We start from the raw sequence: 14,700 nt of genomic DNA, 5'->3' as shown, positions 1-14,700 counted from the left end.
CTTCACAATTAAAACTCCTTTTAGGCCAGAGACCCCTGTGCCAGTCAGAGTTGCCCATGTAGTTGCCCATGTCTACTGCTGACTATCACAGTAATATCTGATGTCACCTGGGGGTGGATAGCATAAGTGTTATGAAAACAAACAAGATTTCACCTAGAGTGAGTCTCCTTTCATCTGTCCTTTGCTAATACAAATGGCTGTAATACCTCAAACACCCTTTCAAACTAAAATTTCAGTAAAAAAAGTCTAGCTATGTTCAAGCAAAAGTAGTATTGGGGGCAAGCAGTGTTCTATGTGAAAGAATAATAAGCTACTAGTATTCTTACATTAACCCAACACAGGTATGAAAGGAGAGTGGAAAGGGAGATGCTTAGTTTGACTCCTTCATTAACATCACTTTAACCAAGAGGTTAAGCCTTTGAGTTCGATAGGAGTTATCTCCTATGTGCTGCACCACTTTTACATCTGTTAATCTGGAATGTCTCTGTGAAAGATAACAGAAAGACACCTTTGTGAGAGTCAATCTGTGCCAGGTCTGAACTGAGAGATCTTTTTCCTCCAAACTCTCATTGCAATTACATTCAGTGTTAGCATATCTGTTTTAAGTTGTAATAGGGTAAGAAGGTTAGACCCCAACATATCAGTGATAAATTTTGCACTAGGAGCTCTAAAACCTGTTTTTTAAATGAAACAAGTGAGAACAAAACCCTTTAATCCAGAAAGTTGAAGAACGGAGATAAAGGGAGCAGAGCACTCCAGGTGCTTTGCCTTGAAAGCAGTACAATACCTCATTCAGTTGGCTAAAGTGGATGGCTGGTGTCATTATTTTCTGCCTAAAAGTCCTCATGAAATCATACAGTTCTAGAAGTCAAGCAATTCCCAGTGGAGAGTCTGAAAAACTTAATAATAACTCTGTGTTAGGGAGATTTTAGGACTGAAATAGATCTAAGTCTGAAAAAAAAACCTTAAGGATATAAATGTATTGCTTTTTTGCAATTTTATTTATTTGTATTCAATAGTAATTAATATCACTATTGTAGTATAATAAATGGCATATAGTATAACATATACTGCATGTTTCTACATATTTAAGTACAATACCTATCATATATATGTTGCATATATACATATATGTATTCACTTAAAAGCATTTTGTATATTAAGCAAAAAATCAGTCTGATCTAATCATTATGATACAGAAAAATGACTATCTTTAGTATCTTTATAAATAAGAAACCTTGTACACATCCATCTCTGTCTTGTCAAATCCTAGCTTCACAATTCTAAGTCTTTCTCTGGTGCCACAAGGCAGAAATTTTCTCACTGAAAGATTTTTTTCCAGTGCCTGATGAACATATGAAATAGACAGGATGTTGCTGTTTGAAATTATTAAGAAATAGAATTTTGAAGTCTTAAGGTTCTGAACATCCATGATCTTGATTTATACAAAAGAGTTATAAAGATAAACCTGTGGCTTGAGGACAGTCTTAGTACTCAGGGTGCTCAGATGACAGTGGAGAGACTGCAGAGATGTGGAACTCCATTCCATTCTGCTGCTTTTACCATGTGAAAGTTCCCTTATCTGTGATGAATTTTGCTTTATAAACACCTCAAGCCACATCGAATATTTTTTTTTTAAATTTTAATATTCTTTTCTTGCAGAATGTTGTTGTTTTATCACTAGGCATAGTAAGTAAGTAAGCTCCATTATTGAGCTCATATTTTAACTGTTTTTACTGTAGACCTCCTTCTTGTGAAAATAAAGAGTTGTTACTTCTACAAGGCACAGGTGGAAAACAAATCTACACTCTGTCATCACTGTTGGGATGACTGCGCTGCTACTAGAAGAAAACCATTTTATACCTATATATATGTACACATATGTACACAAATATACACACAACTGTATATATAAATATAGTGACAATGTTTGGGAATAGAGAGAAATGAATTGATCTCCTGTAACTTCATATTCCACTTTGGTTCTATGCAATATAGCCTTGACTTTAACAAGGATAATCAACCTCTGTCAGTCTGTGATTAATCTTTACAAATGTTCTACAACCGAGTAATTACTAAGCAATTAAATGCAAACTTCTACTTTTAAATAACAGTAATAATGTGACAAAAAACTTTTAAAAATAGGAAATTGGAAGACAAAAATTGTGATAGGTCCTTAAGCCATGTTGCAATGAAGAACCTACAACCATTTAAATTAAAGAACTAATGACAATTTAAAGCCATTTTTCTCTAGATTAAGTTCGTATTTTTCCTCCATTATTAATAACTAGAGGCTTTTGCTAAGTAAAATGTTCTTTCTTTTTAAAATCAAAAGCACATATCATGAACTCAAAGGAATTTGAAGATATGGATCTTCTTAAATTTTTGGTTCATGATGATTTCCCTGCCACCACTCCTGCCCCCGTTTATTTCAGATGATGCAGTGATCTCAAAATACAGGGGAAATTTAATTCATAGGCTTATAGAAAGCATAAGTCATATGAGGAGTGGCTGAGGAAACTGGGGCTGTCTGGCCTGGAGAAAAGGAGGCTCAAGGGAGACTTTATTGCTCTCTACAACTACCTGGAAGGAGGTTGTAACAAGGAACGGTTTGTCTGCTTCTCCCAGGCAATTAATGACAGGATAAGAGGATTAAGTCTTAAAGTTCCACCACAAAAGGTTCAGGCAGAGTTTCTTCACTGAAATGGTAGTCAGAACAGGCTGCCTGGGGAGCTGGTAGAGTCACCATCCTTGGAAATGTTCAAGAAACAACAGGATGTGGCAATATGTGCTCTAATCTCATTGCATGGTGGTGTTCAGTCAAAGGTTGAACTTGATGTTGGAGGCCTTTTCCAGCCTTATGGATTCTGTTTCTAGTCTGTCATGTTGTTTAAGAGCTTTTACTCTGCCTATCCATTTCTTTCATTGAAAACAGCAGCTCTAAGTGAGACAAAGTAAACTGATTCACAATGTTATGGTAATTTGTGAAAATTAAATTACCTCAATGGTCATGACATCAGGCATACAGAAGTCTCAATCCAGTGTGCTGGAATAATTTCTCTCTGTACCCCATGCTTATCTTTATAATTATACCAGGGCTTACTGGAGAGGTAAGACTCTTCAGAGTTTTACATCGAAGTAATTTAAATGAAGACACATCTGCTTGCTATTTTAAAACCTTTCAAAATGTTTCCCCTTTCCACAGGGGAATTGTTTAGAATACTGAAAATAAGTTCCTAGTTAAATAGACTTATTTTGAAATTTAGATAAATATGGGTGAGAGTCCATAGGGACACAGAGTCCTCAGGCAGGTGGGAAGGAGAGCTGCTTTATTGCAAAAACCAGGCCTTTTAAAGCACTTAGGCCTTTATTAGTTACATAGTTTTAAATAATAACAAACATAATTCAACCAACCACCATACACCACGATATGAACACTCAGTGGTTTTATAACTTGATTTTCTGCCTCTTATTCGGCTGAGCTACTTTCTCATAGTCCTTTTGTACTCAGCCAGTACAGGCTTGTACCATGTAACAGGCTTGAGCCATGATTTTGCAAGGCCTTCCTTTTGTTAGGTTTTCCCTATATGCAACAGGTAAATTCATAAATAAAAATAAAAAGACAAACTTCACAATTAATGTGAAAATTTGTTTCTATGCACTTTAATAGTGATAAGTGTTACATTAATCTGTCTGGTTTTAATCTCATTTATTCTTGGTTCATAATGATATCTATGCTACTACCCTAGTCAATACCTACTCTGATATGTAAATGTGTTTAAATATATTGAGGATCATTAAGTTTACACATCTGAACATTTACTTCATTTCTTTCTCCATTATATAGTGTTAAGTACAAAAGTTATATCTCAGAAAAAACATGTGAATAAATCCGACTGATGATGACCTTAAAATGAAATTTTAGTTCTGGTACTGTAGCGGAGCAGACTTTTGAAATGAGACAATACTAAGACTTCAGTTGCACTGAATTAAGTAACTTAGGGCAGAGCTTGGAATACAGTCTCTGTTATCATATCTCCACGACTCATACTTTATAGCACCACTTTGTGATCCAAACCATTTTCTCCCATTCAAATCAGCAGGTGATCTGCCAGATGACTTTTCACTGACCTGCCTTTATTGTGTATTCATTAGAGAGATCTGAGAAGACTGCAAAAAAGGGAGTAAGGCTACAGATAAAACTGACAACAAAACCTGAAAATCTATCCTTTCTCTTCATTACTCATATATAAATTTGCTTCTAAGTGTATGTGAGGTCTATGATACATATTCAGTACTTCTGTGAATTTATATCCAAATGAGACGCTACAAATATATGGTGGCAAGATTGGAACATTAGTTTGTACAGCAAACTAAAAAATAATCCCAGTGAATACAGATCCAATGTCCCTGCTGCACAAAATGCTAGTCCATCCACAGTCAGACAATTATGATTAAAAAAAAAAAAGTGTGCAATGAAAACAGATAAATCTTTAATTTTGGGCTATAACCATTGAAAAAAATATTTAACTAACTCTTCAAGTTAGCTTTAGAGGAAATATACCAGTAACATTTCTTTGATTTTTAATATTCTTTTACTAACAGTTATAAATCAATGCAATTTACGATTTATTGCCATTTAAAACTAGAGGAAAATGGAAAATGTGCTTTTTCCCCTTATAAAAATATTTAATATTTATACATAAGTCAACAAAAGTTTATAGTCTGCCTAGACAAGAGGACAAGTCTTCTTGAACAAGACTTAGTATATCTTGTATTGTACATAGAATTGTAGGACCAGGTTATAAATAAAAAGTCAGAGGCATAACAGAACTCAGCCATGTGAAGAATTTGTTTTTCCTCAAGAGGGCCTTTAAAGTCAGAATTATTTGATTAATTTTCATGTTTTATAAATTATTTACAATTTAATCATTAACAACCAAATACATACAATTTTGAACCCAGATTGATATTACAGAATTAATTAACTGCTCCGTCAATGCAGTACAAATTCAAAACTGCAAGAATTAAGGTAACATAGGTAGTGATTTCCTTGGGTTTTATCCATTTTTCTTTTTCTGCTGGTGGGTTTGCACCATCAAAATAAAAATACAACTTGCTATATTGCCTTGTTTTGTTTCAGTTACATAAATACCTTTTTGGATTTTGTTTTTCAAGTTCTAGAAGGCATATATTGCCTGAACTGAGTCAGAGATACTTAATTTTTTTTCCTTCTATTTTTGCATCTCTTTTACTGCAATTATTTTATTATATCTCATTTTGAGTAGAGTTGCTGTGGATGTTTGTTTTTTTAATAGAGCAAATGTTATTTAGACAGACAATATGGCTTTCTGTGAAAAAGATATACTAAACACCAGCAGCTTTGAAAAGTATTCCAAGCTTTGGTAATAGTCTTAAATATCTTCAGGACAAGGTAGAGATACCCCAGACATTTTGAAGACATATAACACTATAAGCAGAGCAATGTGGAATTAATTTGCCCTGCTCCATGTCAGGTATATTAACTTACAGTGAACTCTGTGGGGACGCTATTTGCCAGCCCAAGAGCCACTTGCTTCCTGAGGAAATTGCATTGCTATCTGCGAAGTTCAGACTTTTTTTTTTTTTTTTTTTTGTTTAATTTAAGTATGTACACTTTAATTCACTTGTCCGTAGTGCAGGTAAAGGTGGATATTAGGAGAGGTTTGACGATTAGAGGAGAACATTTCTGAAGAGGGCTTTTATTAGAAAGGTAAGAAATCTAAATTATAAAGTGGAGTTTAATATATTTAGATGTGACTCTGTGGTATGACTGCCTAAGACAGAAAAAGATTAGGCTTGATAGCTCAGTGAGTAGTGTCTGTATTATGTTTCCAATCATTTATTCAGCCTCACAGAGTAGTATAATTTATCAAACCAAAGTCAAAGCTACACCTAAATTGTTGTTTCACCATAGCTCCTCTGAGTATCCTGAAAATCATATATATATATATATATATATGTGTGTGTGTGTGTGTGTGTGTGTGTGAATGTGTAACAAAACTGAAAAAATTATAGATTTTTCCATATGTACTCAATTCACAAGTCACTTTTAAAGGTAGTATCATTATTATTTAACTAAGGAAAGTTGTATTTCTCACATGCATTTTCAACCATATGTGCAGTACAAATGTCAATGTCAGTTCCCTCAGCTGTGTCAACTGAGTAAACAACAGGGTCTAGGGTGAATAACACATTTTACAAGGAACTGTATTGATGGGGCAGTGTGTAACAGAAGGGATAGGTTTACATTAGATATTCTAAGGAAGAAATTCTTTTCTGTGAGGGTGGTGAGGCACTGGAACAGGTGCTCAGAGAAGTTGTGGATGCCCCATGCCTGCATTTGTTCTAGCCCATTACATGGATTTGAGCAACCTGGTCTAGTGGAAAGAGTCATGGGGGCTGGAAAGGGATGATCTTTAAGGCCCTTTTTAACACAAGTCATGCTACGATTTTATGATTTCTAAGGACCATATTTTTTTTCATTACTTTGAAATAGTATTGTTCTTCCTTCCTGAAAATAGACAGTGAATATTAGGAGACAATGGTCTGTGTTGTATTTATTGTACTTGTTTATTAAGTGAACTTATCATCAGGGAATGATTTTGATGTACAGTAGTCTATGAATTTGACTTCAAAGCCTCAAATTTTGACTCTCTGAGCTGTCCTATCTGCTGATATCATACTCTCTTTATAAATGCAGACAAACAGAAATGCTGTTTGTTTTCCTCATAGTGGGATCATATTTTAGCTGAAATTCTCAAAACGAATTTTTTCAACTGCTTAAGGACAGGTTTCCCAATGGTATGTTTTTGTTTGTTTTCTGAAATTTACTAACACAAAGGCTACCTGGAAATAGGTAGTCTATGTTGTAAATAATGTCAAAGTTTTGGAATTCAGCATTAGTCTTTATTAGAATGTGAGATCAAAATATCTAGAAGAAACTGCACCCAATACCTTATATATCAGTATTCTCAGATCCACCTGGAATAAATGAGATTTAAATAACCACCATAACATCTTTCAAGTCTTATCACTGCTCTGGCTGCAATCAAATCAGAGACTCAGATATCCATAAACAGCTGAAAACTCTACACCTATGTATATAGAATATCCATCTGGCAGGATCTAATACTGAATTATGCATACCTGTCCCAAACTTTCATCCTACACCAAAACAGAATCCTGTCTCTGCAGCCTATCCAGAAACTCGTTAGGCTCTATCTCCTTCTGTATAGTTCTTTCCATGGTTGCAGAGATTTACAATATGGAGCAATCAAAACAATTTTCCACCCATTAATCAAGTTATCTGGGAGTAAAATGAATAGCCTCACTTTTTTGCTATTAATAAGGTAATTTTCTTTTTGTAATTTTTTTTTTTTTTTTTAAGAACATAGCATAATAATCACTCCATTTTTAGGCAAAAAGTGATTAATACAGTTTCAAGTCATGTTAGATGTAAGTCTCTGGAGATGCAGGGGTAAGCATGTTAATACAAAGTGCATTCTCTGCTTGGCAAAACTGTTGTTTAGATCAAGTTTTGTTTTTTTCTCCCCCCCTAGCTTTTGTCAGTGATACTTGGCTAGTAAGGATGATGGATGTGGCCATAAGCTATCCTGAGCCTTTCACTCATTTTCTGATAGTGTTTGGACAAGGTCATGAGAAACTTGCTGAAACAGCATAATTTGAAAGAAATCCATGGGCCAAAACATGTCATCAAGTATTACAATTGAGGTTTTTTGAGTTCTTTTTGGTGTGTATCCAAGATATTTGAGTTCAGCTAAAAAAATAATAATAACATTCCAAAATCTGAGAAATAGTTATCAGATTAGTGAGAAGCAGTCCTGCAAGTTTTTTTAAACAGTAATATCTGGTTTCTTTTCAAATAGAATAAAAAATACAAAAGCTTTTCTACAAAATTTGATGGAAAAGTATTTCATGTAGATATATGAGTGTATGAATGTGTGCACATGCATTTTAGATCATAAAAGTTAATATAATAAAACTGTCATTAACAAAATGAAATAATTTTGATTTAAAATGTCATATTAATCAACATCTTCGTCTTTCAAGCTGGTCCTCTCCTTATTTTATTTTAATTTACCATATCTTGTTATGGTTCTTCTAACAATCTACATGCAAAACACAAAATTAAACAAACTGATAAAAAGGAGGAGTTCTGATGAAATCTATGCTAGCAAAAAGGAGCAGTGTAATAAATTCTTAACATGTAGTACCACAAGGTCACTTTGCAGGTACATTGCTTTTTCTGGCTCTTTGTTCTCTGTACAGATACTTACATTAATAACAATTACATTTACAATAATGGGTCATTTCTTACATATATCCAATATTGGCTTTGAAAATAATAGCAAATATCACAGAGAAGCAGAATGAAAATTGTGGGTCAGACGTCTCTTTAAAAGCAGGAAAAAGGACTACATGAGCTGGGACACAAAATTACCATTGCAAATGGTACCTATTTGGCAACTGTATCCTTCATTTCCGCAAGCGCTGGAAATGCAAACATTCAGGACATTTGCCTTAGCATCTCCTGTTCTTTGTATTCTTTCTTCATAATTAAGTTTTCCCACCAGTTTCTTTCATAACTGAGAAAGATACACAGTATTTTGGGTCTTACAAGCCTGTCACAACTCTAAGGGCAAGGTTTCCAATCTGCACTGCTCCCATATAATCTGTTGGTTCTAATTCCCATGTGAAAAAGGATCAGCTATGCCCAGCAAATGTGCCTTATGGGTATAAAAAATGCTAGCCAAAAAAGTATGCTAATAATCAAGACACAGCTTTGCAATCAACTATGTTCTGAGATTTGAGCAGAGAAATTTGGAATGGTATTTTCCTTCAATGGTAGGGTTTAAGTAATTGGGTTTTACCTATCCTTTGTGATTTCCAGGATGTGACAACTTTCTTTCACTGTACTGATTACCTGAAATCCAACGTTTTCACCCCAGTTTCTGACTTTTTATGTTCTATATATGTCGGGCTTTGTTCATTTTGATGTTCATGTTGGAAGGAATTATTAATTCAGTCAACGTCTCCTTGAGAATTGAGCTGGGCTGCAGAGATGATTTATGAGGGATGATGAAGATCAGAGCAGGACAGGAATAGAGAGCCTGGTTTGGCAACCTCAAATTAAAATATATATTTCCTAATATTATTTACAGTCCCATCCTATGATGTTGCCAAATCATGCCTTAAGTGAGGTCCTGAAGCTGTCAGTGTTTCTCTAGGGCATCAGAGTCCAGATCGCGGAAGTTCTGACAGTAATGAAGAAAACACTCACTTGTATGCCAGGAGAATTCACTGTTGTCTTCCTATTTTCTCTCTGCAGGGCCAATGAAATGTAGGTCATATTTTTTACTGATTTTAGTGTTACCAGTTGATACATGGGTGAGACTGCTGTGACTGGAATATCAGAGAAATTCAGACTTACACTTTTGGTAATTCCATTGGTAATGGAAAAGTTCTTGTGAGAAGCAACCTAGCCCATCAGCAAATTTTAAACACGTGGTCTCTTACTCTCTTGAGTAAGCTCTCTCTTGAAGGGACAGAGTATTTTGCCTAAATCCTGCAGTAATCATCCTAATCTTGGTTAGGATGACACATGGAGTACAACTAATCTCAAAAGTGGCTGATAGTCTGAACCTAATTAGAATTTTGGCAGTAAGGCTCATCATACTAAGAGTAAAATAGACAGCACTACATGGCAAATTGTTTCTCAGTTAAAATATTTAACAAGCTAAATAGCTATGAGGAGCATTGGTAAGAGTTGTTATTTGAATATATCATTTTTAGCATTACAGTACTATTTCAGGAATTCAATTTTCACAGAGATGAGCCAGAAATTATTTTCTGTGCATTCTCTGATAATAAACTGTATAACTGGTCCAAAATCTCACAGCAATTATAAAAAAGAATTTTATGTTTGATTTATGAAGTATTCTCTCATTTGTAGCTAATCAACCTTGCTAGTTACTTGAAGGCCCTCAGGCACAAATCCACTAAGGAAAGACAATCTTAAAACAAACCTAATTATACTGGATTTAAAGTTGAATATGGTTTTCTATTAAGACCACAGTTGTACTACCATCCTTTCTGCTCGTCTTAATTTGGGCTCCTATGACACCATTCCAGCAATGGGTCAGTAGGTATCAAAATCCTGGAACTAATGAGACACATCTCCTGGGGAAACTGTCAATAGTTGTGTAAAACTGGGATTTCTTATCACAAGTGAAGACTTGTAGCAATGATTTCAGAGACTTATATTAACAAAAGGGAAGTTCAGTCATTGCTTGTATTGTCAGAATAGTTGACAGCTGATAACTTAAAAAATTCCATCCCAGGTGTATTGTGGGTTATTATTTAGATGTTATGACATATATTTGTTTAAGAAAACATTTAAAACAGCAGTGGAATTTTTAAGAAGATGCATAGTGAACACTAAAAATTTCTTTTACTCAGAATAATTTGCTTTCTTTGACATCTCTAAGGATTTATCAAATACTATCCTTTTCTTTTTGTAAATCCCAGATTACTGCTATTTCTGAAAATTTTCTCAAACTGCTTTGAGTTCTGTCCAGTAAAATATTTCTGAATTAGATTGTAAGAAACATTGATAATATCTTGATGTTATTGTAGTTCCACAGTGGCATTAATGCATAAATGTTTCAAGTATGAAGAATGATTTTCAGAGCATGAGTCCCAAACGAGGAGAGCTCCATATAAAAACATTTACCAAATTTTAATAAAAGATATTAAACTGATATTAATGAGAATATATAACAAAAAATACAAAGTTAGTAAGATATAAATCACAATAACCTCATTCTTCAGGAAACATCATCTTATGAAAAGGGATATATAAGCTGGAAAATGAAGCAGGGAACAAAACTTGAGCACTGAAATATTGATTATTCAGCTACAACTGTGAGAACTAAGGTAGAAATTTCTGTCACACAATTTTGTGATATTTCAACATATAGTTCTGTGGAGGGATCAAAGTAAAGTAGCATTTGTTTTTTACAGGCTGGTGACTTTCAATGTGACTCAGACCACATATATATAAGTTTAGTTGAGCTAACAAAATTTTAAAATCTAAATAATTTTTAGTGTCTTGAAAATATCTCAATTAGAAAAATATAACATAATTATTTTCACAGAACTTCATAGACATGAAGTCAAAAAGGAGAAACATTCTGGGTTAATTTATAGGATTTCCTGTACAGTGCTGTTTCTCATTTTAAAACTCTCACCTTGCATAAAATGGTATTCAAGCTGGATTTTTTTCAGTTTGTTTTATATCATCTGAATAAGAGAATTGAAAAAATCTCTTCATTTTATTGCTATATGCCTGAATTTGAAGCTGCTGTACATTTGAAATTAAGTCTTGGTTTAAAATATAGGATGAGCAAGATTAAGGATTTAAAAATTTTTCACTGAAAGAATGGGCAAGGACTGGAACAGGCTTCCCATAGACATCATGGCCTCAAGCCTGTCAGTGTTCAAGAAGTGTTTTGACAACAATCTAAGATATATGGTTTAACTTTTAGATTGCTCTGTGTGGAGTCTAAGACTGAACAATTTCTATGGGATCCTTCCAGCTCTGGGTTGTGAGAGACTGAAATGTTATGGCTAATGGCTAAAACACTGTTACAAAGGACTTTTTGTCCATTATGGCAAAATTGTACAAAGAAGCTGAGAACAATAAAGCCTCCCCCTTTCTGAATATTTCTCCTGACTGGAACTTTGGACTGTGAATTAAGCCACCTAAGGGAACTTGGTGGCTTAATGTGACACAGTTGTCCAACTACTTCAGGTCTAAGAAGTAAACAAGTCTAAGGGAGAAGAATATCTCTAAAAAAAAAAAAAAAAAAAAAAAAAGCCAAACTCAGCAGCTGTCCTGAAAATCAGCTCTGTCTGTGTTTGGGGTAGGGGAGGCTGTAGCTCACAGGCTCATCTTCTGAAACCAGGTTTGCACACACTTCCCCTCAGCCAAGGGGGAGGAGGAGGAGAGTTTTTGGGTATGTGGCAAAACCTCTGGTCAGGGGGAGTGAACACCCCTCCTCTGTTACACAGGCTGGCTCAGGTGTAAACCCCCTACCCCAGGAAGGCCACATCCATAGGACATTCACATGAGGGGCAGCTAAGGAGGTGTCATAAATTATCAAAAATACCTGATGTGGGAATTAGGGTTAGGGATAAGGTATTTCTGAAATCAAAAAAGCAATAGGAATTTGAGAAAGCCAAAAGAAAAAAAAATCCTTTAACAGTGATGTATAAGTATCTGATTTCTTCTGACTTGATGGTCACACATACAGTCTTAAATTTGCTTGCTTTTTGCCCTTTATTACTTTTGTTTTCATCATCATTGGAATCAGCTGGTTAAAACTGAATTATTTCAAAGGATGTGTAAGATTTCTTTCCAGATCTCAAAATAGTTCTATTGTACTGTTGTGTTTCATTCTTAGTTTGTTAATTGATGGCAACCTTGGAACCCTGGAAACTGATAGCTGGGTCTCATGAGATTCCTAGCTCTCAGGTGCCTGGCACTGCAGGCAGAAAATGGCCCACTTTGGATTACCTTTGCTCTTCCTTCAACAATGTTCCTTCGGGAATTTCAATACTATGAAACTTTTTATCAAATAATAAAAGCTTGTTCAGTCTTTCTTATTTTTGCAAAGTTTTAAAACTCTCTGACCATAGAAGAACATAACATTAATAATCTGCTGCTTAAGCAATATACAATTGTACATCTTTATTAGTAGTACAATTAGTTATACTAATTAGTTATACTAACATTTCTGCTAATCATCTTGTAATCAAAGCCTTTCTAAAAAACAGTTGATTCTGTTAGGAAACTACTGTCTAAATAGTAAGAAAAAAACCGAAGGCAGGCAGCACTTTACTCTCAAATCCTTTACTCAGAAAGCTGAAAGACATCAAGCTTATCTGCTGTACTCTGCTCATACTAAAAAATTCTGGCAGAATTAGTATGGGGCCTATATAATATATATCTCACTGCCCTAAATTATTAACTTTCCCCCCCACTATAATCATGTATTCTGCAGACTAGCAGTACCCAGTCCACTCAAACTTTTTCACTAAGGAAACCAACAATGATACCTTTAGTAATTTTTTTATTATTATTATTTTATGAATCCTCTGCTCTTTTTTTTTTTTAATTCATAACACACACTTGCTTATACAGAAATTTTCTAATTCCTGTTTGATTCACAGTCAAATAGATTCCATTTCTTATTATAAAAAGTTTCTATTAGCTCCTGCATAATCTGACACATTCAGCTTCATCCATGAGATTCATACTATCCTACAGAATTAGGAAGGAAGAAAAAGCAACGGTACTTATTTATTTTCTGACTTTGAAGATCTGCATTTTTTCCCCTACATTTTAGACATTTCACTTGGAACCCACACTGAGAATAAGCCCTGGTCTCCCTTAGGTATAATATTACCTTTGTCATGAAGAGAGACCTATTTATCAAACAGTTTTAAACTGACAAACTTTTTATTATTATAGCAATATTGGGATTTATGACCTACATTGAAGAAATCTGATTTCTCTGCTTTAGATTACCTAAATATCCATATCTTCTTATCATATTCCTTGGTTTAGTAGTTTGCTGCTTGGAATGACCAATATAGACATTCAATGAAATGATGTGCATGCTACTAGCAACTAGTTTAAAATTACCAGGAACAGACAACCTTATTATTAAATCAATATGAAATTGCCTTGTTCTTGGGGATTGGGGGTTGATTTTGGTTGGTTGAATGGTTGGTTGGTTGGCTGGTTTGATGGGTTTTTTTTAAAAAATGTTTGAGTGGTTTCACTGGACAATGTCTGGTTTATAAAGTTTGTTCCTTCTATCTTCTTATAGCCAGAAAGGAATCAAAATATAAGACTTCAGCATTTTCCATCACAAGAATTCCTCTAAACCAATTGGTGCAGTTTTGAGATGAGTGAGTTTTCTTTTCCATCCATTTTGTTTGGACTCAAATTGATGTTCAGGCAAATCCATCAAATTATGATTTTGGGGAAAATACAAGGAAAAATAATTATCGTGACCAGTCTCGGATGTGATGAAACATTCCAGATTTTAATAGCTTTGAGAATTTAGTGTGAGTCTAGATTTTCGTTAGCTTTTAAAAAACCTAGTGGGGTTTTTGAAAAGGAATTAATGTATGTTTCATGCTCAATTTCAGAGGAACAGATATATTAAAACACATTAAAAGGGATGTGGTTTTCTAAAGTTTGTCTTGATACAAAAGTAATACTATGAAATTAGATAGCAACTACTATTATTCTCATTAGAAAAAGAATTAAATTGAATATATGATTAGATAACCTAGAGAGAAACAGCTGCTTAGCACAAAAAGATAGTGAGAAGCAAGTCAATTACTATTTTTGTTAGAATATTGCAGAATAGAAAACTAATATAAATAGACAGATAAAGATCATATTGATTTATTAAAACAGTTAAAAAAAAAAGAAAAAGGTATTCTTCCTCAAACTGAGACATTAAGAAGAGATCACAGAGGAATGACTTTTATGTAGATGGGATTCCTAGAAGAAATCAGGAGAAAAAAGAAAAAATAGAGTTGTTCTGAACACCTATCTAC

This window comes from Zosterops lateralis, assembly GCF_965231275.1.
Source record: "Zosterops lateralis genome assembly, chromosome: 1".
Lineage (NCBI taxonomy): Eukaryota > Metazoa > Chordata > Aves > Passeriformes > Zosteropidae > Zosterops > Zosterops lateralis.
This window is presented reverse-complemented; position numbering follows the sequence as displayed.